Consider the following 24,360-nt stretch of genomic DNA (forward strand, 5'->3'; position numbering starts at 1 on the left):
AACAAAAATGAAGAGCAAAAAATTAGGATAAATGAGAAAATGAGGAGGGTTAGGAAGGTGGTACAGACTGTAAAGGTAACAGAACACTTTGGAGAGGCGAAACAAACACAGGGAAGAAGAGGAGGCAAAGGTTCTGGAGGGAACCAGAGTGTTGCACAGGTGGGAAAAAACTCATTTGTTGACACTTGATAGCTTCAAACCTTACTTGATTTTGAGCTCAGTAGACACTTTAGTCAGTGGTGCAGCTGGAGCTAGCCTGGAATATGGTTCTCTCACACTGGGAAAGGAAGATGACTGTGGGTTGTTTTAGATCTGAGGTATGGGATTCATCTTTATTTGATGGAAAATGTATTTATGACATTGCCTAGGCTCCATTTTCTTCATAATTACTAAATGCAGCCAGCAACAGCATTTCTTTGATGCTATCTACCAGCTATTCTTTAGGATTAGTGATTTTTAATTTTGGTGCTAAATGCAAGAAACTGCTGCTGTCATTGCCTCTCCTCCTGCTATCCATGTGGATACAAACTAAACACCCCTTTACCAGTGTGGAACTGCTGCCAGGGGGATGTTTGCAGTTCCAGCATGGAGGGGACTTCACATCAATCACCTACCTGTCTGGACATGCTGCTGTCCAGTCCACAGCAGTGAAAAGGGTTGAACCATCTCATAAAGGTAATCCTGGAGGGGAAGAAACTGGCAACCCAGGTTTCATCCTGTATGCAGATTACTGATTTCACACATCTCTTCCTGTTAGACTGGGGTGCTTTAAAATCCAAGGTAGGCAGAGGTACTTGAAACAAGTACAGCTGATAATGACTTCAGTCCCGCAGATGGCACTGTCAGCTAATCAGTGTATAAAAATAATCCTTCATACATTGGCATACAGTATCCACTTCATACCTCATACAGGAAGAACATACTCCCAATGCTGTCAAAAAAAATCCCTTGTTAACTGTCAGTAACCAAACTAGCAAAATGTTAAATATCCCCTTTTGCCAAGTCTTTAAGCACCATGCTCATAAAGGGCTTCAAGAATTCTTCAACAGTGCCAATCTTCTGTTGGTCATGATATGCTAATTTATGCTGACTGATGTGAAGTCAGCTAACTGTGATAGAGAATCCATTAAAGAACAGAAAGAATAAATGAAGCTGAATAAATTATTGGAGGATCTGGAGCAAACAACTTCAGAAGACTACCTGTCATGAAAAGGTCATATTCTCATATTGCTGTCAACCAGTGGGCTCATAAAAAAAGAACAATTTATCAACACTTTGTGTCTGCTACCTGTTGTCATTTGTCTTCCAGTCTTTGCTCCTTGCCTGTATTATGAAAAGCTCTCCGCTCCTGGCTGATGAAGCCACTCCTCTATTGTCATCTGAAGGGCTGAAATACTACCTGTTTTAGCGCGTGAAACCCTGAACTGTCTTTCCAGGTGTCAATGATAGAGTTATATACAACAAGCTTGCACAACAACACACCTGATCAGTATAAGGGAATGTTATCTCAGATCATATTGTCTGCGTTTCTAGAAAGCTTCCTCCAAGACCTTCTTGTAACTCCTACACCCACTAATATCCTGAGACAGGTTGAAAGACCTCTGAGCCTATATCCACAAATGCAACTGTGGCTTATGAGAAAGAATGCACAGATCTTTAATCATGAGACTTCTAATTTATAGACTTTGCTTCAAGTTCTTTCTCTGTAAATCCTCTTTCCAGTTCAATAAATAAGGCCCAATTCTAGTTCTTCCCTTAATGTCTTTATTTGTTACACATCAGAAGAAATTTACCAAGATTTTCCAAACAGAAAATGAGAATGAAAGATTAACTGTTTGTAGGTACAATCCTCAGGATGCAGCTGTCTGAAAAGCATCTTTCAGGGTAGTGATTAACTAAATCAAGAGGAAAGCAAAAATCTTAAGACATGCAAAAAGGAATTCCCATGCAGAAACAATCTTGCAGAGTAAGTCCTCCCTGAATCTGTGGGGCACCATTTCCTACAGAGGAATGGCACAGAGCTGGTAAGGAGGTGGATTCATTGTGCTCCCAAAACCAAGCTTTGTATTGACTTTTTTCACTCCTTCTGGCAGGGTGAAGCCAAATGCCTGTAACAGGGTGGAAAAGACAATAAAGAGCTCCATCCTTGCCAACAGCTCCTCCATACATACACGGTGCCCTGTGAAAAGACAGAAAAGGCAATCAGCCAAAGGATTTCTATCACACCTACCTTTCTAACTTGCTTGGGTTTTTGTTTGTTTGCTTCTTTTCTGCAGACTATTCCTTTCTCTTATCTGACTTCGTCATTTAAGGATTTGGAACTGAAAGGCTGCTTGTATTTACACAGAAAGTTTTAATCTATATTTACAGCATGCGGCAAGACATTATAGAAATGATGACCAGGGTTGCATAGTTTACATTTACAGTCTTCCTAGCACTATGCATTTTGCTGCTACTATTTTGATAACTGAATCTGTCCTCCAAGAGAAACTGGGTCTGTCTTCCAAGAGAAATTTTTCTATGTGTTGTTCGTCCTCTTCAAATCTTTTCCACATACTATTGGACTTCTGTCTTCCTGGAGACCTTTGAAACAGTGAAATGTGTTTATATACCTATTTGTAGATGCCTGTAGTTACGTTGGGGAATGAATGGATCTTAAGTTGTTATCACAAGGAGTAAATAAATCCCTGTTCAGTGCACATACCTATTGAAAACAGTAAGAATGCTTCTCTGTTTACAAAGTTTCCATCTTTATCCACAAAGTGGCCTGGGTTGAACTGATCAGGCGTCTCCCAGGAACAGACAGAACAGGGTCAATATTTGATAAAATTATGGTGTTCTGAAAAAAGGATCAGCGGCTTCAGTTCTGTCTTATTGTTCATATTCATCAGATAAGCAAATAATGACAAAGGAGCAAAGAATTTAAAGTCCTAATTTAAAGTCTCATTTTTTTCAAAAATGAGATGAAGCTTTAAAACATTTCATAAGAAGTTTAAACTTTTGAGAATGTTGCTACTTCGTTTCCTTTATTACTTGCTGCCAATAAGTTCAATAAAATAAATGGTTAGGATTTTATAATGTTCATATTGTTAAAATGTGTTGCTTTTATTTTTCCTATTGTCACTAAGTATTTTTATTACTTGTTCAGCTTTTGAATTACAGAATGTCATGAGTACCAGTTTAATTTTTCTCTTTGTTACTTGATAATTTCTGCAATGCTAGAGTTGCTTTGAGCAGATCCAGAAAAAAGGAATGAAAATGAAACTACATGAAAAGCAGTGATGGGAGAATATTTAGAAACAAGCCCTAATGTACCTTTCAGTTACAAACTTGAAAATACTTTAGTTTCATTAAAATATTTGCAAGATAGTGCATTTAAAAGCTTGTGATATGAAAATAATTTCAAATTTGCAAGTTTTTCGGTAAAACCTTTTTTCCATTTTGAACGGCCTCTGTTCACCAGCTGATAAGCCGTTTTGATAAGGAACAGATCTGAAAGTGCTGGAAATTAGTATGTTTATTTCCAGTCACCATTCATAAGCTTTCTGTCAACAGAAATAATGAGCTAAGAACCTACTAATATTTAGGACAACGTGCACATTTCCTTGCAAAAGGCCAGCCTTAGAGAGAGTCATAACTCAGGGGTACTGATAGAACTGATAGGATGCAAGGGTTCATGTCCCCAGCCAGGAAAACCCTCAAAAGCCTTTCTAAATTAATCTAAATTACCAAAGACCTACTGATATCAGCAGTTCTCAATCACAGTTGCTTTTCAACTAAATGAGCAATTAAATCGAAAGAAACTAAAAAAGGATAGTGTTTTGGGAATCACTAGCTGAGGTGGCTTCCATTGCTAAAAAGTTACGTTAAATCAGTTTTTAAAATGGTTAAAGTGAACCAGACATCAGATATTCAGATATGTGGCATATTTGTACCTTTGGAACAGGAAATTCCGGCAGTTCTGTGTCCTTCACGCTCTCTCTAGGAAGTGAAATTAAGATTATATTACTGTATTGCTGGATCTCATTAATTACAGGATTTGTACAGAGGAACTTTTTTCTGTCCTTGTAGCAAATTAAATGGGAACAACCCAGAACAGCATCCAGCTCCTTCTGGACTTTCTCTAAGGAGGAATATTCAGCTTTAAATATATACCAAACAATCTATAAACTCTATACTTACATTTTTTCCTATTGCTTTTTATAGTAATAATAACATCCAACAAGATTAAAAAGATATTTTATAAAATAAGAATGCCTTCAAATTCCCATACAGATGACCTGAATAGAATTCGACACTGAAGTTGTTTATAGGTTGCATACTCAAATAATACTTCAAAAATAATGGTAGCAAAGTCCTTCTATAAGAATATACAGGTTCCTGTTACATTTACTGCTCTGAGATAATTTATAAAAAGACTTTTATTAATATTTATTTTTAGAGGCAGGGAATCAACTGGAAAATGAAATATTAATCATGTATTAAGAGATCAGTTTAGTAACTGATCAAGGATTGTTCTTTACTCAGAACCACATAGATTTTTCTTGTCATCTACAGATGGCCTAATTACTACTCTGTAATTACCTGCCTTGGGAAGCACTTACCCAAATTAATTTTTCTCAAGGACTTTTTTTTTTCCCCCACTTACAATCTGAGCTGAAATGGTAATTTCTGATTAATTTCTGAGCTGGAATGTTCTAATTAATATGAGTCTTTATCATTGCAATTAGATTGACCCTGTGCATGAGGAAACTTAAGACTGTTTTAATATATCCTGAGAGGGTGAAAGATCATGTTTTGAAAATTCAGTATGTGCAATCCAGTCTCAAATTTTAGGTCTTCTGAAGAGCTGTTAGGTAACAACAATGGGACATCCTTTCTCCTTATCACTTCCACCATTTTCTTCTTGACAGCTTCCTGCCGTGCCTAGTACCCAGTTTAGACTCTCAAATATGAGGCCTTTGAAGTGATTTGTATACCTTTTAATCCTTTCTATCCTGCACACTCTGACTCCACTTATTTTACTCTGCCAGCCTATATCTTTCTTCTGTGAATATCATTATTAAAAGCATACAGTTTCAAGCTACTCACCCCAATCTTTTTTTTATATCTATTTATATGTAGATATATATGTTTGAAGTTTAAGCTTCATGGAATAACCACACATATTAGCAACTTCCCGCTGTATTGAAATTATTTCTGCTGCAAAGAAGCCAGGAGCACATCAAAGAGTAGCAGTCATGGGTTGAAAAGGATGACCTGAAGACTCCACCTTGTCCTCAGTGGATGTCTAATCATTATTGTCAGTAGAGGGGAAACGGTGCAATTTGTCTCATCTGAGACTAGACTCCTCCATCTGATCAGATGAATCACACCCTGCATTCTGTATAGATCTCTTAAAAATGAAACCTAAAATGACTGGCCTGGATGTTAGCAAGGTTACAGCAAGAAACAGATACCTGCAGTTCGCCTGTTTCATACCCTAATAATTAGTTCCTCTACTATCCTTTGAACAAGATCTACTACTATTTGAACATGTATAATTTCTAAAAAGTTACAGAACTGCTTGGGTGTGCTTACCTTGAATGTCAGGATAAACCACCACATAGAGCAATGCCCAACATAAAGTGGCAGCTGTAGTTTCTGTACCTGCCAGAAAGAGGTCAAAAATAGTCTGGATCAAGTTTTCTTCATCATAAGTAGCATCAGCATCTTCTTTAGTCTGCAGATATTAATTGGAAAGATCAAGTTAGGGCGCACAAAAAAAGAAGTAAGCCACCTTGCATCACGGGAATATTTACTGATACTATCCAAACTGAAAAAAAAAAAAAATTAAAAATTAAATGGCTAGAAAATAAGACTTTCTGAATAATACGAAGACATTTTCTAATATTGTCCACTACATTTGTCAATTTATCCTATCCACATACACATTTTGTTCTTCAGCCATGACAGTGTTATTAATTGTACGTGCTTTCTATTCCTGCTGCAAATCCCATCATAACAGTCGTTTCTGGTTGTATCTTAAACACATGCAGATCTGTTATTATTGTGTTTATAGATAACCTACCTGTAAATCTACTTACATTATTACTTCATCCTCCTCCTGCCATCTCTTAGTGTCAGGTTTTTTTAATTCATCTACCTATAAGCTTTTCTATGGAGAAATTGTACACTTCTAAATTTATATTAGACATCATTATAATCAAAGGAGCACTTTAAATCCCTTGCTGTTAATGGAGCATAAGAAGAGTTCAGAGATATTCACTTTATCTATCTCATCCAAATAGTAATCAATAAAATCTTGATTTTCATCTGGTTTTCTTTTTTCTTGTGGCTTTCAAGTTCCTTTGCTAATAGAGTGTTCACAAAATTTATGCTGGACATAGTCTGTTTAAATGGTGCTAGCAAATCCGTTGCAAGCCAGGGAAACATTTCACATACCTATAAAAGACGTATTTTAGATATGTGGTATTACTGACATTAGCAAACTAAATTTGAATCCTAATACAGGCTTTTGAGCAGTGGAAAAGGCAAATGAAAGACACCGATGACTGCATCTTCACCTTTACATTGAAGGGATAGTGCCTATCCCATGATTCATTAAAGCCTTTCTTAATCCCATTTTTTCCCTGGAGCAGAATTTCTCTTAGTTTTATGCTACAAATTTTCCATTGTGATGTACAAAGAATAAATGAAGTTACTCTGTACCCCAGTTCATTGCTAGGCTGAACTTCAGTAGCAAGGACCTCATATAAAACATGCCCCTGTTCTCAGTTTATCCAACATATATACCATTTCTATCTCATCACTAAAAAAACAGACCCAGGCTGACTTCCTTGACTCATCTGCTAACTGCAAATAGAAATATCCAAAACCAGGTTTATTTTCTTGCTGTAGGATACTGAATGCATGGGGATTTTACTCAGACACACCTTCTCATAGGTAAGAAGCAAACATATCACAACTGCGTGATATGCAAAACAACTTGATGAAGTAGAAATACTGAGCTGTGTGGATTCCCTGCTGTTTATTCATTATTCTAAACCTATTCACATTCTTGCACCTATACCGTTATAAAACCACATCTCAGCAGAAAAGAAGAAAAACACTTTTTACATTAATTCCATTCCTCTACTTCATTTCCTTTTCTTTTTTCCCGTTTTACAAATTGCACCATGTCCTTCCAGGTTACAGAATTACTGCAGCTTAAATTATGCATTAGGTCATAACTCTTGGGCTCACCTATTTAAATGGCAGCTGCATTACAAAGATTTATCTTCCCACAAACCTGTTCAGATTCCTGGCTTATATTTCTTCTTGGTCCTACTGCGTAATTTTGTTTAAAACTACCTGTCCACTTACCAGGAAAATACATTAGTACAGACCATCATTAAAGGATTGTACATCACTGTGAAAGCACTTTAGAGAGCAGGACAGAATGAAATATTGGACTAGAATGTTTTTGTTAGCTGTGGACACACTGTTAAGAGTTTTTAAGAACAGCTTATACAAATACCTACTGAGAGCAGTTTGGAAATAGATGATTCTGTGTTTAACCTGGTTAGAAGATAGCTTAGGAATCATTCCACCTGCATTTTCTGGGAGAAAAAATCGTAAGTAGTGGGGGTTTTTTTACCAAAAATATCAAATTAGTCCTCAAATTCTCTAGGACCTTGATTACAGCAGTTTCCAGTTAGTAAGAGATGGTGGAAAATCATGCAAGGTACAAAGCCGGATGAGTTCCAGCAAGTTCTGCAGAAGCAGGCTGCCTTGTACCTTGGTAAATTGACTTCTTGACTATATACAGTATTGTGGGTCCCATTCATAAATGGTTAATGATAAAACTGCCCTTGTTTGAGGCAATCTGTTCCACTGTTTTTGCAGCTGCAGTCACGGTTTCACACAGAAGCAAGATAGCAATTTTTTCTGTCCAGGTGACCAGATGTCAAGTTAGGAGCTGCCGTCTTGAATGGAGACAAATATCATCCAGCAGCTAATGGAGAGTGACTTCCAGTGTGCATTACTGAATTGTCATAAGGACATGCAGAGGTGGTACAGGTGTTGCTGCCAAAAACTATAGGAAAAAGCTACCATTAAGCAATTTCATGATATGTTACCTTTATGCAAAACAGTTGCTCTACTTAAGTTCCTATGAAGTTAGCTAACAGTAGTGGAGGAAGTAGTAAAGACCCATATCACTCTTGACATTTGTTGACAGTCATGATTTCATATGGTACAGAAAGCCACTTTGTCAGACAGAATTTAAGATAAGCCTATTTCAGAGCTTTTCAGATATTTTTACCTATATTTTACTACTGAGTTTCAGTTATAGTTTCAAACACTGGAGTTGTACAGGTAGCGCTTTTGCAAGAAAGTCTTTTGTACATCTCCCAAACATGTAGCAAGCCTATATATTTCCATTGCTGTCCACCAGATATAGGAAATTTCTGTACTATGATGAAGCATAAGCAATTGAAACAAGTTTTGAACTAGGCATCTGGAAGTACTGTTCTGATGCAAATTGTTCCAGCAGTTCCAGGTGCACTAATATTTATTTTTGTTATAAAAGTAACAAGTAAGTTGCCTTTTTCATTGTCTATCTATATAAAGTAAACAATCAAACAAACAAAAAAATCATTTTCCTCATAAAAAAACAGATACTGTTCCCAAATGCCGTTATAGTATCAATGGATTCAATCAAGCTGTGAAAATTTACATCATCTTTAGAGAAGCAATGTCCAAAAATCACAGAACAAATCACATTTGAGATAGTATGAACAACAGGCATAGTGAGGTCCAGAGGTTTTCCTGTAAATACAGTGAACAGTATTCACCATTAACACTTACTGTTCCTGCTTTTCCCACTGAAAGGAGAGCTGATAACATTTTATAAACACTTACAACGTTAATTAGATTGCTGGATGGCAGATTGCAATTTATGGGTAAAAGGCATGAGTAAAGGAACCTTCAGACATCTAAAACCCACTGTTGGTTAAAAAAAAGGCAAGACTGCTGGTGGGAATAGAATTAGTAGTAGTAGTAGTTATAAAAATACCCAGATTTCACAAAACCTTGGCATTGGTAGATCTCATGTTTGGCAATAACCAGGGTACATAAAAGGTCAGCTGAGACATTGTATGAATAAGCAGCTGAATTGAAAAGAGAACCACCTTCTATTATTTGCTTATATCCTTTATACCTGAATAGTAGAATAATTGAGCATACCTATAGATTCACTCTGTTATTCAGCAGCACAATCTGAACAAACTTCCTCTCTTGCTGAGGAGGCTGCCATAAGCCATGTGACGTGAACTTTTTCCACTGCACTTGCCAGAGCAGAGCCATAGGGTTGTGCAGCCTTGATCAAAGCTTTTAGTATTTTGTGCCTTGTTTTTCTTTTCTGGAGAGGGATATGGGGTGTTGTGATACTTATTTTGTTACTGTTTACTGTTACCCTGATTCTGTGACCATGGGTAATGTAAAACTGACTAAGAAGTAATAACACTAACAGACAGTGACCATGGAGTCTCAGTTCTAAGTTCATACTGTGGGGTTTCACATGTAGCACTTCTGCAAGGAAGTGTCTCATGCAGATCATATGATACAGACCTTTGAGACTCAGGTCTGCATGTATACTTTAAATCTATTTTTGTAATCAAATAGTTTCGAAAGCTACAGGTGAACCATTCTTCAGCAAAATCACCCATTGCACAGACTGACCTGCACGCTGAGTCACATACCATTTGTTTTCTATAAGTATTCCACCAGGTGACAAGACCTCCTTTTGCAGTTGATACTCCTGGCCTTTTTTCCCTACTCCCATTTTCCTCATTGCTGCAAGTCCAAAATGCCTCTGTTACTTCCAGAGATGACCATTAGAGAACATAACACCTAGGATCATAATGAACTAATGCTTTATAAATTAATGAATTGATACAGTTAATACATCAAAGAAGCTTCTCTTTGATGCTAATTTTTTCAAATTTTTGCCAGCAGTCCGGCAGCATTCCTCTATCCTCTCCTTTCTTCTTCTAGTTTAGCCATCTATCTCCTGCATATAAACTCTTACAATAGCTGGTTTTGTTTTGACAGAATCAAAAAAAGAAATGTTTCATAAAAACTCATGAAAATATTAACCTTTTTTCCACTGTACATTAAGGACTTTGAGACTCTAAATCAGTTTCCAAAACCAGGGTTAGAATACACAAAAAGAATTTGTGAAAATAGTTACCATTTCCATGAGTCAAAATGTGAAAGGTACTGCTTCTTGGCCTTCCACCAATGTCTTCAACATGGACATTCAGACCTTCTTTCACTGCCTGAAACCCTTGCAGGACAACTATAGGAAAGTTTGAAACCCATAAGGTGAAGACATTACCATGAATTTTGGCCATCTGTAGAACAAAGCAGCATTAGAACAACATGGGTGAGAACCAGTACATTTAAAATCAAACAAGATGAACCAGATCTTTTCCCTTGGCAGATGCCCCAGGGGTGATTGACCTTGAGAAGAGAGCATCAAATCTATGCTTACTGTGATGGGTTAACCCTGGCTGGATGCCAGGTGCCCACCAGACCTGTTCTATCACTCCCCCTCCTTCTCAACTGGACAGGGGAGAGAAAATATAACAAAGAGCTTGTGGGTCGAGATAAGGATAGGAGAGATCACTCACCAATTACCGTCACGGGCAAAACAGACTCAGTTTGGGGAAAAATTAACTTGATTTATTACAAATCAACCAGAGTAGGGTAATGAGAAATAAAACCAAATCTCAGAACACCTTCCCTCCACCCCTCCCTTCTTCCCGGGCACAACTTCACTCCCGGATTCTCTACCACCCCCCCAGAGGCACAGGGGGACGGGGATGGGGTTTACGGTCAGTTCATCACACGTTATTTTCTGCCGCTTCATCCTCCTCAGGGGGAGGACTCATCACACTCTTCCCCTGCTCCAGCATGGGGTCCCACCCACGGGAGACAGTCCTCCACGAACTTCTCCAACGTGGGTCCTTCCCACGGGCTGCAGTTCTTCACGAACTGCTCCAGCATGGGTCCTTTCCACGGTGTGCAGTCCTTCAGGCACAGACTGCTCCAGCGTGAGCCCCCCACGGGGTCACAAGTCCTGCCAGAAAACCTGCTCCGTGGGCTCCTCTCTCCACAGATCCGCAGGTCCTGCCAGGAGCCTGCTCCAGCGCGGGGTTCCCACGGGGTCACAGCCTCCTTCGGGAACCCACCTGCTCCGGCGTGGGGTCCTCCACGGGCTGCAGGTGGATATCTGCTCCACCGTGGACCTCCATGGGCTGCAGGGGGACAGCCTGCCTCACCATGGTCTTCACCACAGGCTGCAGGGGAATCTCTGCTCCGGCGCCTGGAGCATCTCCTCCCCCTCCTTCTTCACTGACCTTGGTGTCCGCAGGGTTGTTTCTCTTACATGTTCTCACTCCTCTCTCCGGCTGCCGAATACCGCCGTCCCAACTTTTTTTCCTTCTTAAAAATGTTATCACAGAGGCGTTACCACTATCGCTGATTGGCTCGGCCTTGGCCGGCGGCGGGTCTGTCTTAGAGCCGGCTGGTATGGGCTCTGTCGAACACAGGGGAAGCTTCCAGCAGCTTCTTACAGAAGCCACCCCTGTAACCCCACCCGCTACCAAAACCTTGCCACACAAAACCAATACACTTACCTATAATATAGCTCGAAGTCAGGTTTCTATCTAAAGTCTCGTTTACTAAAGATCAAGATGTTCCTAAAATGTCAGACAGCCAATATTGCCAAAGTCTGTGATGTTATTTATTGCATGTCATACAATTCAAACTCATTGCAGACGAATTCTTACGTGATTGTAAGAAGAAAACATTAGCTCATGAGTTTCACGTGAACCATGTACAGATTCCCCTCTGTGTATTAAGTGTAGCAAAAGCAGCTGAGGAGTTGAGTAAAGCAGGAATCACTCTCTCCTTTCTAGCTCAGCTGTGATAGCCTTGTCTCCACTATACTGTGCACACAGACATCACTAGAAGTAGGCAGGACACTCCTTTCCCTGGCTGGAGAATTGGGAGCTGGAAAAGTAAAAGGCTGAGGGAAGTGCAACAGTGCGTAGATCAAAGTAGCAAGTCTGTGGAGCGCAGTAAGCTGGGAAGAGTGGGGAGTTGCCAAAACATCCCAAGAACCGCAGGAGTAGAGGAGTATAAAATTTTGCTGCCTGGGAGCAAAGACGGAACAGATATGCACATTAAGCAAAAATTTATACACATGTGCTTGCACATTTGTGTTTAATTTCATTTTTTGGAAGGACTAATTCATGGCTTTTGAAATCTTGGGATAAGCAATACTACTCTTCAGGTTTGGGAGGTCAGAAATAGAAGAAAACACAACAGGCATGCACTGGCTGTAATTTTATGTTGTGAGGTCAGACTACTTTGCCTTGAAATATGCAGCTCAGGAGAAGAAAACTGGCAGGACAGAGAAGAACCAGGGAAAAGGAAGGTTGACAGCAAAAAGTGAAAGTGAGATGCTATTACTTATATATTTAAATGTTAAATATTTAATATATATTTATGAGGAATATAAAACATTAGGATACAAATTCTAGAAGTGTTGTTCATTACAACTGGACTTATAAGAGTTTGAGCGTAGGCGCAGAATTAATTAGTTCAGCTACTTAAAAGGTCAATCAGGCTCAGCAGACTGAAGTCCTTTGTGAAAATCTGACCAAATTGCATGTCAGAAAAAAATTTATTCTAAGATCTTTTGAAAAATCTGTTGAATAAGTATAAAAAAATTCATCCTTTCTATACTGGAAACACATAGGCACTCAGTAGCTCTTTCATGGGATATTTAGAAACTGCCAGTGCAACAACAGTCAAAACACAGACATGCAAAAGACTGCACAGAATTAAAGACTGCTTTAAAATTTATCTTTTTCCTATGTCTAAGACAGGAATATTACCATCAGTATTGTTTTGTTCATATGCACATAAGGTTTTAATGACATGTTTCATAGTAAGCTGGAAATTTTCATACCAAGAAAAAGATATTTTAATGATCCCCACCTATTCTCACATTTATACAATTTAGAATAAATCCCTCCCTAGCATTCAAAGTAAGACTATGTTAAACATTCACATTTACTTTTCAATCAGCTTATGAGTCCTTTAATTAATTGCCTGAAAATACATACTTTTTTAAGGATCTCATGATGAATTTGGAAGTTCATCTGCAGCAGATTTCCAAAGAAGGGGTATGGAGTTGGTCCAGGAAGAAATCATCTTCTCATCCATTGCAATTTCAGAAACTGCATAAACAGCAGAGACACCACAAAAAATACCAGCACCACACTTACTGTTAACATTTCACTTCTGATTTACAAGGCTACATTGTCTCTGAAAAAGTGCTATATAGACAGAGGATAGATCCACTTTATCTTGTTTTGCTAGTACCTCTCTAAAAAGAGGAAAAGATGTTGAAGTTTCTCTGCCTCTCAGTCCTTCCCTCTTTATCACTTCACTTCCCCATCCCAGAGAATGAATTGTTCTTATTTTTAGGCATATATGACATCATTCCATTATATTGCAGCTACAAATCTGACAATCATCAGCTCTTCAATGGATATGAAATGTGGGTTAATTATATGCCTCCTTGTGTTATGACAGTTGCTGTCATATGTTCAGTTTCTGGTGTACCTACCAGCTGAGAAGGCTAAGAAGGCCTCTCGGGTCAAAAAATTTCCATCCTTGTCCAAAGAATGACCAGGGTTGAACTGGTGAGGGGTCTCCCAGTATTCAGGGGCAAAAAAAGCTGAGTCTATGTTTGCCGTAATCATAGTGCCCTGAAAGGAAGATGCTGTTGGCTCAGTTCTCTCTCTCTCACATCAAGAAGAAAAGAACACAAAAAGATTCCAGCTATAATTCAGCACACTGCTGGTCGCATGGAGAGACAGCAGAAATGAAAGATTATTTTATTAGGAAAAAAATTTTAATCTCAAACTGTTCTGAGGGGGGGGGTGTTCTTCAAAAAATAAATAAGAAAAGAATATTCAGTATTTCAGGTTCAGGAATTTCCCTGCTGTGTTCCTTCATGTCTCCTTTTTTTCCATTCTGTTAGCAAACGCCACAGAATGAGTGGTCTGCAGTTCTTTAGCACCTTATCCTAAACCTAGTAAAATGATTTTCCCACTTCTGACAAGCTTTGACAGGTTTTGACAAATGAAGAACAAAGCACCCTGGAAACGAAATAGTGTATTTCAAATTATCTTTCTCAAGGTGGAGGTGGGAAAGGTGTGCATGACAAACACCATGGAGCAGGGGTATGCAGGAAGATGCCTCCATGCGTGCCTTTGGGGAGGTTTGGCATTGAGATTAAGTTTGGAAAGGTTGGACAAGTTGAAGCAGCTGGCAGAAGCTTTTTATTTGAGGTTAGGTGGCAGTTCAGAAGCTGTGGGGAAACATCTTCATTATATGTCAAATATGATGCCAGAGAGGTAATAATAAGAAAAAGAAGCCCTAAGTGAATGAAGTTGAGTAGATGCTTGGTATTGTCTCAGACATCACCAATGAAGAAAACATTCCATCTCCCATTTGTCCACATGGCAGACAACATCCTAGCATTAACAGGCTGCTGCACCTTCCCTACTGACACCACTGTACATTTCTGATAAGTCTTCTCTGAAGTCATTTGAAAGTATAAGAGCTCAAATGCTTATAAAGTCTTTCAAAATCACGGGCTCTTGGAAGGTAAGACTCTGCAGCACTCTCACAGAACACTAGTTTAATTGCTGTGAAACTGTGCTTTTGGCAAGCATTTTCATTCACTGTCTATGAGACAAAGGCACAGGCCAGAGTGCATGGGAGGGGTAAAGTGCTGTCTGCCAGTGCCCAACACCCATCTGTCCTGAACTGGAGGGAAAAGGGGTTAATGGTAAACATGACTGCAAGGAACTTAACTCATGGCCAAAGACCACATTGGAATAGAAAGGGTATCTGTACCTTTGGAAGCTGATACCCCAAACCAGTCGTATCCTGCGGCTTCTCTAGGAATTGTGATTAAAATAATGCTACCAAAATGCATAATCTCATGAATCACAGCATTTGTATAAGGCAATTTCTTCTGATCCTCATAGCAGAATAGATGGGAGGAACTCAAAATGGCATCTAGCTCTTTCTGGACTTTTTCTACCAAAAAAAAAAAAAAAAAGTCCATTATAGATACAAGAACACTGTTTTTCATGAAACAGAGCTTTCATTTCCTTTTTGGATTATAGTAGTGATAGAAAAAATACAATATGTAAATAATTTATACTTACCATATCTTAAAATGTAAATACATTTATACAACTCTCTAGTTATGATTTTACTATAATCTAGTATTTCCTAGTTTACAGGTTCTGTGTTCAGATCATGTTTCCACAAGTCCAACAGATTTATTGAGCTTCATAGTTAAAGGAACGGGAGCAAACTGTAAATAAATCAAGAACTTCTTAATAAGAGATCAATTCAATTACTCAAGCTATTATTTTTACTCTAGCTAAATACAGACTCACAGCACACTTACCAGCATATTGCAAGGGAGCCATCATATCAAGCTGATACACATATGTAATGCTGAGAACTGGAACAGGATAACATTACCAAACCATCACCAACTGTTAATCTCTTTTGGCTGTTACCTAGGCTTCATAAGTAACATAGCTTATACAGTCTCAGAGGGTTCAGCATCAAATTTCATACTTAAAAATTAGGCTAGTAATCTAAGAAGTTTTGTTTGCTTTTTATTTCATTAGAATTTGAAAGGTATGTGTGTGCACAGGGCTCTCTTCTTCCAACATTCTAGCACCAAAAGCATGAAAAGAAGGATTTTAGCTCTAAACCCGAGTCGAGAACACATACTTGGCTTAGCATTCATCACCTTTGAAAGCCCTGTACCAAATAATTCAAAAATTTTCAAACTAGTGTGCAACTAGTCTAGAATGACCCTTGTCTAGAATTTTCCTGTCATGTTTTTGTCTTCCCATTATTGCCTTCCTTCTCTGTTTAATATTCCCACACGTTACAATAAATATACTTACTCTACAGAAGTACAACCAGTGTCTCAGTTAATGAGTGCAAATAATATATTCTTATTACACATTCTGGATACCAGAAAAGTGTCACTTTTCCCTAGCCCAAGCTCATATTTCACCTCGAGCATTTTCAGCTGGACTGTATCTTCCATTATATGCTTACAGTACTGAAACAGTCTGACAAAAATCAACAAGACAAAATACAGTATCAGAAGCTGAATATCCCTGAAATTATTTAAAAATCTCTGTCTGAAAATTTTCTACTTCACTGGCCTCTTAAAAGCAAAGCTCAACGATGTGATCTTAAAAAAAAAAAAACAAAAAAAAACAAACAAAAAAACCCCTTGATCTTCAAAGACACTTGATATTAACAATTCACCTGGCATGTCAGGATAAGCCACCATATAGAGCAGTGTCCTGGTTTCAGCTGGGATAGAGTTAACTGTCTTCCTAGTAGCTGGTACAGTGCTATGTTTTGAGTTCAGCATGCTAAGAATGTTGATAACACTGATGTTTTCAGTTGTTGCTAAGTAGTGTTTAGACTAAAGTCAAGGATTTTTCAGCTTCTCATGCCCAGCCAGCGAGAAAGCTGGAGGGGCACAAGAAGTAGGCACAGGACACAGCCAGGGCACCTGACCCAAACTGGCCAACGGTGTATTCCATACCATGGGACGTCCCATCTAGTTTAGGAACTGGGAAGGGGGGGCAGGGAATCGCCGCTCAGGGACTGGCTGGGTGTTGGTCGGTGGGTGGTGAGCAATTGCACTGCGCATCATTTGTACATTCCAATCCTTTCATTACTACTGTTGTCATTTTATTAGTGTTATCATTATCATTATTAGTTTCTTCTTTTCTGTTCTATTAAACCGTTCTTGTCTTAACCCACGGGTTTTGCTTCTTTTCCTGATTTTCTCCCCCATCCCACTGGGTGGGGGGGAGTGAGTGAGCGGCTGCGTGGTGTTTAGTTGCTGGCTGGGGTTAAACCACGACAAGCAGAGCCCAATGCAGAGTGGTGGTGGTGGTCTCTGAGCCACCCAGGGAAAGGTCAAAAACAGACTGCACCATGTTGTCTTCATCAAATGTAGAATTTGGGATATTTTTAGTCTACAGGTGTCAATGAGAAAGGTAAAATGAGGTATACCTGCGTAACAGCACTGAGACAGACAGTGATCGCTATACCTAAACAAACAATATTTCTAGAGGATGGAGAAAATATAGGTACTTGACTAAAACAAAGATTTATGCAAAGATTTTCCACACACATTGGTACTGTTAAATTACAGGTGCTGTTGACAGTATCAGGTGTCGAAGGTCTTGTTATGCTGCCTTCTAGAGTGACTTGTTGCCTTGCTGCTAACTTCCACATCAGAAAAAAAAACATTTCAAAGTAGTTTTATCCCACCCTTGTCACTCTTGGCACATTTGCTGATTTCAGCTATCTATTGCATGTATTATCTTTTAAAAGATTTATGCTTTTTTTCAGAGCAGAGACTGCCATTTTAAGATTGTTATGATAATCATACAGTACTAGTAAGCACACAAAAGCTCAGTAGGAAGCAAAGATAATAAATGCAAATATTAATAAGACACAAAGAATCAGAACTAGACAGCCATTCAAATATCTGTACCATTTCAAAGTCCTCCCTACCACCCACTGCCCAGCCTGCACTAAGGATTCCACAGTATAACAAATCAATGTAATTAATATATACTTCTAAAACAAGTTATTAAACTAACTCGTCAAAGTTCATATTTGAATTTGACTGCAGAGTGCTTAAACTGTGTCTGTAGAGCTCTGTAATAATGTTGCTATGTACAGACAACTGTAGGAAAGTTGCAGGGAATCTGTTATGACAGGATGTGTCACAGCATAAATTACTCACTTTCTCTGATCCAGATAAAAGTCAAGGAAATCTTCTGGTTCATCTATTATGCGTCTTTCCCTGTGGCTTTTGATTTCCTGCCTTATGAAAGAATGAACAAAATCACAGGAAAATTATGTTTTCTGTGCAGGTCCTGGGAAGTGGTCTGTAGCCCATGGGAAAATTTCACACATCTGTGAAGCAAGCATTCCACACAGATGCGGTAAGTTACATGACATGAGCAAGACTATCATAGAGATACAGCATAGACATTTTTGATGCTAAATTGCTGAATTAATTTCTCTAGAAAAAACACTGTAGCATCAAAGAGAAATGTGGGGTACACGTTGAGTACATGAACACACATTAAAACCACAAATTAAAGACAACAGTTTCCACCCTGGATTCCTTTCCTATCCTTACTGCATAACTCAACTTGCATTTGCCCTGTTAATTCAGACCTCGGAAATGTGTATTTTGATATCAACACCAAGATCAAGATTTAAAAAAAACAAACAACAAAACAAAACAAAACAAAACGAAAAAGAAGAAAGAAGGCAAACAAAAAAAAAAAGGCTGGGAGTTAAAGACTTGAGGCCTTCCTATCCTCATCTTTGAATGAGGTTTTGTTTTTTTTAAATCTTGATCTTGGTGTTGATACCAAAATACACATTTCCAAGGTCTGACTGTACAAACAGTTTTGACTGCACTCTAAATCTAAGCTGTGCTCCAAACCCATTCCTTTCTGGAGTAAAAATAGTTAGTCTTTACCCTTAGAGTCATGCAGACTATGTACTATGTCAAAAGCCCAAATGCAGTTCCCAAGCACCTTCTCAATGGCATACAGTTTTTGTCCCTGAAGAACTTGACCAGGTAATGGGCCTCGGTTTGTATCTTGCGCTCCATTCCTTTATTCCCCATTCCCAGTTTTCAGAGAGCTCCAATTCCAGAATGCGTCTGTTGTTTCCAGATGAGACCATTTGAGACCAGGATACCTTCAGCCATCAAGAATCAATTTCATGTCACATTAACATTCATGTAATAATAAATGACATACACACTAAGAGTCATCTTCTCATCGTGCTGCCACTCATAAAGAAGAGAGCCACATCAGGGCAGTGTTCTTTTAATTGTATTTTGTTAGAGACAGAGAAACTACTTCGGTTAATATATTCCCACCCCTGCAAAAAGCCCGCTCAAATCTCAGGACTCACACATCTGTCTTCCAAAACTAATCCTATTCTTTCTGAAGCATCCAAGAACAGTGGTCATTACTCAAAACTCCATCGAGCAGCCTGCTGCAAGTTGCAAGGACAGAGTGGGTTGGTTTTGCCTTCTATTTGCCCATGCTTTGAGCAGAAATGAATCTAAACCTGTATTTGCATATAAAGTCTTTTAGCCCAGCTCATGCTGTCTCTTACAAGATCCCATTTATTATCTTGTACAATCTTCTAATACAATTAATACTTACTTGTAAGCTCTGTTTGCCAACATCCCCATATGGACATTGTGTTCTTGCAGATGTTGCCACATGTCAGGTCTGCAGGAGTGGCAAAGACATCTTTCCTCAACAAACAGTAAATTCAGGTTCCTACCACCTGGAAATATGTTGGTGTCTCTCACCAAGCTACTCACAGCCAACAGAGATTTCTGCAGAGCCCATTGGGGAGGTCTGGGCATTTCCTATGCTTGTGCTTCTTAACCTTATGCAAACCTTCTGGAGATCATCACATCTCCCTGTTGGTAGTGCTTCAAAAAGAAAAACTCTTTAATGGCTAGAGTTGATAACTGGTTCTGAGCACGTTGTCTGCGCTACACAGTCTCTGGCTTTTAGGGAATCCCACTTTTACCAGGCCGTTTATACCAGATATCGATCTCTCATCCTGGACCAGGTCCCTCCTGGAAAGACAATGAAGCCAGGGAAAGAACCACCTAGAAAGAACCAGAGTAGGAAGAGCAGGCTTTAACCAATCTACAAACAGCTTCCTAGGACCAGAGGTCTCACTGTGGAAGAGGAATGAATCCCAGGCCCCTGTGCCGTGAGTCTATGTTCTAGCAGACAGCCCAGCATAAACCATTTAATCCACATGGTGGGGAATCACTTCCCTCTACCAGTCTAGACCACACTTCCCCTGGGATAGCCAACTTGCTCACGGAGACAGCTGCTTGGCCACAGTCTGGAATAACTCTCCCCTATTTCTTCTGTTGGCCTGAAAGCCTGGGCTAGCAGAAAAGGAGCCAGTTCAACAGGCAGGTATTTGTGTTGCAGAGAGTTGCCAACTTGCAGCTGTGCTGCAGCTGTTTGTTAAAGCCGTCCCTGTGTCATGTCCCAAAGTTGGAGCGACTCAGGTTCGTGGATTTCCTTTGTCAGAATTAAGGTGAAACGACACCAGGGGAGTTCAAACAACAATCAACATTTATTCAACCTAGCTAACCTTGCCCAAGTACAAGTGAACTTATCAATATGAACCTTGCAACATGTCATTAAGCCGCTTTTTGAGAAGAGAAGGGAGGTGTAGAAAAAGAAATGGAAAAAGGAACATGAAATGTATCAGAAGGAGAGCCCTCCTGTTGAGTCACGAGGTTCAGAGCAGACCCCCTTGCTTTCTGGACTCCTCAAAGAGGAGCCCAGGGGCAGCTAGATCCACTCCTAGTCTCAGACTTGGTCAACGGTTTATGTTTAAAAGGATGAGGTGTAGGGACTGTGGAAAAGAGAGAAGGAAAAGAGGGAGAGAGGCAGAGAGGGAGAGAGGGAGAGAGGGAGAGAGGGAGAGAGGGAGAGAGGGAGAGAGGGAGAGAGGGAGAGAGGGAGAGAGGGAGAGAGGGAGAGAGGGAGAGAGGGAGAGAGGGAGAGAGGGAGAGAGGGAGAGAGGGAGAGAAAGAAGGAAAGAAGGAAAGAAGGAAAGAAGGAAGAAAAGGGTTTCACCAGTCCTGGGTCCAACGTTGGTCCAGCCAGTGTAGAGATCCTGTTCCGGAGGGCGCGCACTGAGAACTCGTTCTCCCTTCTTTTTTAGTTGTTAGTCGATGGTCTCGACATGCGCAGTCCCATTCCCAGGGTTCTCTGGAATCGGTCGGTGAGCTTTGGGGGAGGGGGTTCATTGCTGAGTTGCCTCTCTTTTTCTGCTGGCATGACCGCTTAAGATAGAAGCACAGTCCCATCTTCCATGGGGCCTCCTCCTCCAGGCACTTCTCCTGGTGTGTGCTCCTTCTCCTGGTAACTTGAGATAAGGAATTGCAGCTTTGGAGAAGTGCGGTCCCACCCTCTGTGGGGCCCTCTCCTCCAGCCACATTGTCCTGTTCACAAAACTCCAGCATTTTTACAGAGGCCGTTTTCTCCAGCAAAGTTCTTTAACGAATGTTTGAGACATTGACTATAATTTGTCAGACCGTCACACCCTGCTACAAATTGCTAGTGGTAGGGCAGCTTGTCACAGCCCAGCTACTTTACTCCACATCACCCAGATAAAAGGTGGCAATAAAGACCCTTCCAAATGGACTGAAATGGCCCCAGACTTAATCATCTCTATTCCTTAAAGATGTTTTTCTCTACTTACATTAGCTAGTATTATAAATTAAAGATTTCCAGATCATAGTCCACATGCAACAAAGCCTGACTGAGGATAAAGGCATCTGCACTATATCCTCTGGGTAAGATGCTGGTGGAAACAAGTTCAATCATTTCTGTTTTAAATGCAGCACCCTCTTTATTCTCCATCCACCGTAATTCAGCAGTGTCTAATGTAAATGATAGCAAAATAAGATCTGAACAAGGTTATGTTGCACCTACAGTCTGGCTAATACATTTAAAGCTCTAGTGACCTTCCTGTGCCTTCGGACTTGCCAAAAGGCTAGACCTTGTTCAACAGCTCGGTACATGCTTTCCTTACAGCAGCCTTTGCTGTAAATAAACAACTGGGAGCATAAAGAACTACTTTAGCCTTAGCTTGCAGAGCAGGCTGCAAGCTCCAGATTATTTCAAATCAGGACACACACTTAGACAACACTATGAATGGACAAGCAAGACCTAGCTAGGTACAAATATTGCAGCTCTGATGAGATTCTGAAATACATGTGTGACAGTAGGACTTTGTAGACAACTTAGAGTAATGCTGCAGAATTATATCATTCACCCTGAGCAGACAGAATGGGTGAATTGAGAACTAAGGTCTTGTCAGTAAAGAAAACACGAAAGGAAACAAAGAAAGTCAAGGATGAAGTCCTTCCACAGATATGAACATGTTACCCTTTCCATTTGCCATTCTGTTGAAGACATAGGTCTGTAGTCGCCTGGAAACATCCTCTGAGCGGGTGGCAAGACTGTCCTTCACAGCTTGGAATCCATACAGCATCACCATAGGTTTGTGACCCAGCCACAGGGTACAGATGTTGCCATAGATTTTTGCCAGCTGTAGGTTAGATCAATGCCAAAAAAATACCCATGGGAGAAACATCAACCAAAATGCACACATAATGGGCTGCTCTCTTCCAGCATGACATTACTCAGGGGTTAAGGAAGTGAAAAGGGATGGTGATTTTGTTTTGCAGTGAGAGTGCTTCCCACAGTAAGGTTCTGGGCTCGCTCTGGGAACCCACTATTCACAGCAATGTGAATGATAAAAGAATAGATGCTCCTCCCTTTTTTAAACTTGGCTTGGGTTGCCTTTGCAATATTAATGATTAGGAAAATGCCTCTGACCAAGTGTTTACAGATCCATATTAGGTTTCACATGAAACTTCACCTGCCCATTCTTGATTACATTCTTCAACTCTATATTTCATCTCCTCAGCCAACAACTAGACCTTCTTGAAGTTACATATTCCAGGTGTAACTCTCCTTCTAGTACTGCAAATTTCAAGTTTCAATGGCAGGACCTCTTCCCCTCTTATAAAGAAGTACTATCAACTGAGGCATCTGAGCATAGATCCCATCTCTGCTTGGCTAGTGATGGGGACTGCTCTCAGGCAACCCTGTGGGTATTCAGCAAGGACAAAGTCCCTGACTCCAGGCAAAAAACCAGTACAGCTTGTTCTCCCACAGTGATGAACATGTATCCAGCAGAAAAGTTTAACATTAAGGTGTTTAATTTCCCTTTTCCTGAAGCCAACATTCTCCAGCTGCAGCCAACTACCCCCTGACATGCAGGTTGCACTTAGCACCTAAGGAGAGGTTGCGACTTGAAAAATATATCAACACATTGGATTCTTTCGTGAAGTTTTGGCTCAGTGTAGGATGTTGAGCACTGGAGGAACCTGTATTAACATGCTTAGCATGGATCTAATTCTTCCCATCAGTTCCTTCCTTTCGCCATCATTTACATCCTTAGCTCATCTGCAAGGAGCAATTCCCAGACTGGACTTCAGAAAAACAATGGAGCTAAGGTTTTGGCTGCATATGGCATACAATCTTGTTTCCATCCCATGATAGCAGAAGACATACTGGTGTGCTTTTCACATCTTCTGAATTCAAGACACCTTGTTTTAGATGATTTTCTGTATGTGCCTGTGGTGGGAAATGTGAGAAACACTTTTTTCTTTCAAGGCAAAAAGCCTCCCTTAAAAACAGAAGTCTTTTTTGAGGCAAAATTACTGTCCTCAGTTCTGTTTAACTTGAACACATATTAGCTTTCACATGAATTAGACTGTCTGCAGATTTTACTTAACTTGTTTAGGCACTTTATTTAACTTCCACGATTCACCTTCCCTCAGGGTTAAGTTCTCCCTGCTACCACATTAGCCTATCAACAGCCATCAATAGTTTTTACAGTTTGTGCCTCAACAGCTCTTTAGTTCACACCTGCAAATGCATACCTCTTTCAGTTGACCAGTTCTAAAATTTATCCTCCAGATGCTTCCAACGATGGGAAATAGCGTTGGTCCAGGAGGAAACCCACAACTTTTCCATTGCAATTTCAGGAACTGCACACCCAGAAGAAATAAAACCAGGTAAATGAGAATTACATTTATCATCATTTCACACCTCCAAACTACTCTATCACTGAGAAAACTGCTATGAATCTGTCTGTAGAAATGGCTCTATATTGTTCTTCTTAACTCTTCCCCCAACTATACAAAGTAAGACTTCATACAGAGATCCACAGGGCACCAAATCATCAAGAGATAAAGCAAGCTGTTATACAGTCACAGTATGAGGGATGTAAACTACTGTAGCTAAGGCTTATGTTCAGCTAAAAGATAGTATTTAGGACCAAAGTCTGAAGAACCATACACACTAATATGACTCAGCCTGGGAAGTCCCACATATGTTTGAGAGTCATACATCTTCTTTCCTTTGCCTCCTAAATTCCAAAGGAGGTGGTTCCTGACAAGTCACTTAGCAGACAGGGCACTGTAAGTCATCACAAGGTTCACTACTGCAACTTGCTTTGGCACTTCTAAATCAGCAGGGTCTCCAATTTCTACATTGCCTAGGGGCTGAAAAA

The 24,360-nt window shown here is 39.9% G+C and overlaps 1 pseudogene; it reads right to left on the reverse strand.

Annotated features, from left to right (window-relative positions):
• Positions 1 to 629: 629 nt before the first annotated feature.
• LOC128148892 (cytochrome P450 2J6-like) lies at positions 630 to 22,650 on the reverse strand (annotated as a pseudogene).
• Between the last annotated feature and the right edge of the window lie 1,710 nt (positions 22,651 to 24,360).

This window comes from Harpia harpyja, chromosome 12 (genome assembly GCF_026419915.1).
Source record: "Harpia harpyja isolate bHarHar1 chromosome 12, bHarHar1 primary haplotype, whole genome shotgun sequence".
Classification (NCBI taxonomy): Eukaryota; Metazoa; Chordata; class Aves; order Accipitriformes; family Accipitridae; genus Harpia; species Harpia harpyja.